The sequence below is a fragment of the Canis lupus genome, chromosome 35, assembly GCF_048164855.1.
Source record: "Canis lupus baileyi chromosome 35, mCanLup2.hap1, whole genome shotgun sequence".
Taxonomy (NCBI): domain Eukaryota; kingdom Metazoa; phylum Chordata; class Mammalia; order Carnivora; family Canidae; genus Canis; species Canis lupus.
In genome coordinates, this window is record NC_132872.1 from 17832089 (window position 1) to 17835025 (window position 2937).

A 2937-nucleotide genomic window follows, 5' to 3' on the forward strand; every position below is an offset into this window, starting at 1 on the left:
GCAGGATTTTTAGTGACATACGTTTTTAACTACAATTACATGGAACAAACTTAGATCTCAGTTTTCTTTTATAGGGGAGTCAGGTCAGAGCCCTCCTCTCAACTGGGAGAGGTTGAGAAACCAGAGTAGGAAGCTTGGTTTTCCCAGAACCAAAAATAAGTCAGAAATTAACAGGGCTCTTCGGTGGCCCCTAAGTGGCTGTTGAGGAGTCGGGGGTGGGGGGGAGACCTCCTAGAGAAGAGATAATCATTCCCATGAGGTGCAGTAAAACATTTGCATGCTTGAGGTTGGAAGTCAGTTACAGAGATTCTCTCAGTCTCAAAGAAGAGGGTGCTGTCATATGACAGTTTAGAACAAAGTTTCCACTCCTAGACAAGTCTCTGGGAATTCCCAGTTGGCTGGCAGTCACAGGAAGAAAAACATCTTTAACACCTTAGTGTACAATGTCCATCTGGTTGCTGATTACAGCGAGGAGGAGCCCCCCAGGATGCTGGTTATTGATCAAAATATTCATACAACTGTGGTCTCCTCAAAGCATCTGGAAGAGAAACTAAATCCAGGAATCAGTCCCTTCTCCAGTTTAGGTTGAATGCTAGAGCATGCTGTTGCGCTGTACATTGAAACCAGGGAGAGTCCTCAACTAGGGACTTTAATTTACTTTAAGACCCATCAGACTTTCAGGACACTAAGTGTTACAAGATATATCAAATTATGATAGGATTAGGAAATTGTCTTTTATATCTGTATTCTGAAGTAATGGTCATCAATATTTATTGAACACTTTCTATGTACCAAGTACCTTGCCAAGCACTTGACTACATTGTACTTAATCTTCTCAACAAACCTAGGAGGTCCTATCTATCCCATTCTACAGATTAGGAAACTAAGGCTCAGATAAAAATACACAACTGCTAATGGTGAATTCACATCAAGAATTATTTGACCGTGGAGACTATGATTTTGATCATTACAGCTTATTACATCCTTTAATTAAAATATGTTTATAAATGTGTGAGATGATACCAGTTCACTGTTCTTGACAGAAATGATTTCCTCCACGTTTCTGGGAAATGAGGAAACTCAAGTGTGCTTCTCACAGAAAATCCAAAGTATCTTTCAGTAATCTTTCTTCTATTGTCCAAAGTCCCAAGTAATAGGAACTTACTGAGAATTAAATCTTAACTTGTATCCTTTCTTAGGCATTAATAATGAGATAACTTAATGACCCTCCTGAGACACTGTAAATATCTAGCAGACTTCAGTTTCTTATTTTAGAATTCCAAGATCACTTGATTGTGCTAGAAAACCATTAGCACAGTCCTTTTCTTCCCATGGAGCGGGGGAAGTATATCCTTGGGGCAGCTAACAAGCCTCCTTAGTGTAACTAGATGAATAGTTAAGAGTGTAAATAAGAATATACCCTCAGACGTAAATTTCCCCACTTTTCAAAACAGACATTTTTCATCCTTTCTTCACTATCTTATCAGAACACTAGGACCTTCATCTTTGGCATTTTATCATTTTTGGTACATTCTTTTATCTGAAACATCTCAGCTTGATTCTCCAAGACAACCTTTTATTAAGCATTTATTTTGCACATATGTACTAGAGGTATTTGCATGAAAATCAACTTAAATAACCAGTCACAACTTTTTTCCTAATGGAAAAATAAAGCATTAGGTAAAAACATATATTTTTGATTCATTCACGACCAATTTTAAAATCTAAGTATAAACAACTTGGAAAGAAATTCTTACCTTACTTAGACATCTGTGCCTTGCAGTTGAATGCTAAGTAGTCCATAAGAATAAAGGTTGAATTCAGGTACTTAGGAGAGGGGGGGATTAGGAATGCAGTATGAGGCAGAGTAAAGTGTATGTTTGGTTAATTATCTATAACAGATCAAAGAAACCAAAGATGTTATGTAAGATTCCTTCTTTCAAATTAAACCCAACCCAGATCAGGATCAGTATATTTTAAAACTCCAGAAATCAGAATGCTCCGTTACAGATAATGTAATGGAGCAGCAAAACCCTTATCTGTGGAAGTAATACACTCCTCTGATCTCTATGCTATGCATGCCAGCGGTCACATCAGCAAGAATCATGATTCATGCAGCCTCATGGTGTTACAGGATTGCAGGACTCTTGTCTCACAGAGTCAAAGAATGAATCTTGAGGACACAAAAAGGGTGAAGTGAAGTGAAAGTTGATTAAGTGAAGGTGAGAGCAGAAAAGAAAGAAAAAGTTCTCTAGAGTGAGAGGAGTCCAGAATGGGTTGCCACTGAAGGTTTTTAGGGCTGTTCTTTTATTGAGAACTTGACCAGGGAGCTTGTGGCCTTGAGATTCTTGAAGGGCTGTCTTGGTTTGAGTAAGGACAATTGATAACACCCTTAATAACTTACTTCTTTGAGATCTGGTCATTTTTCTGTGATTACAATGTAGAAACCAAAGAAAAATACTCCCTAACATTGGGGCTGGGTGGTCTGGTCTATCCTCTTATCTCTTGCTCACTCTGGCTTAGCTCTTTTGCCTGCCAGGAAGAGTCTCAGAGCCTAATCAGGGGCCTCTTATTTCTTCCTGCCTATGCCTTAACCCTTTCCTTACTCACTGGGGCAAGGCTGCCCTATGACCTCCATATCCAGAGCAAACCTAGTCTAGTTTCCTCCAGAATAATAAAGAAATGTGTATTTTTGGCTGCAGTGTCAGTTCTATGAAAAAGAACCATAACCCTACACAAAGTCATAGCTTAACTGAAGCTACAATTCACATTGTGGTTCTGGTTGCTAGAACACCCGAGCTTAACAAAGTCCAAGAAGTCCAAGCCTTCTTTGTAAAGACTTTCTTGCACTCTGTGGAAGAGAGCTAAATAATGTTCCTCCTTTGTTATCATATCATATTGTTATCAAAATTATTGGGTGTTTCTCTCTCTCTCTCT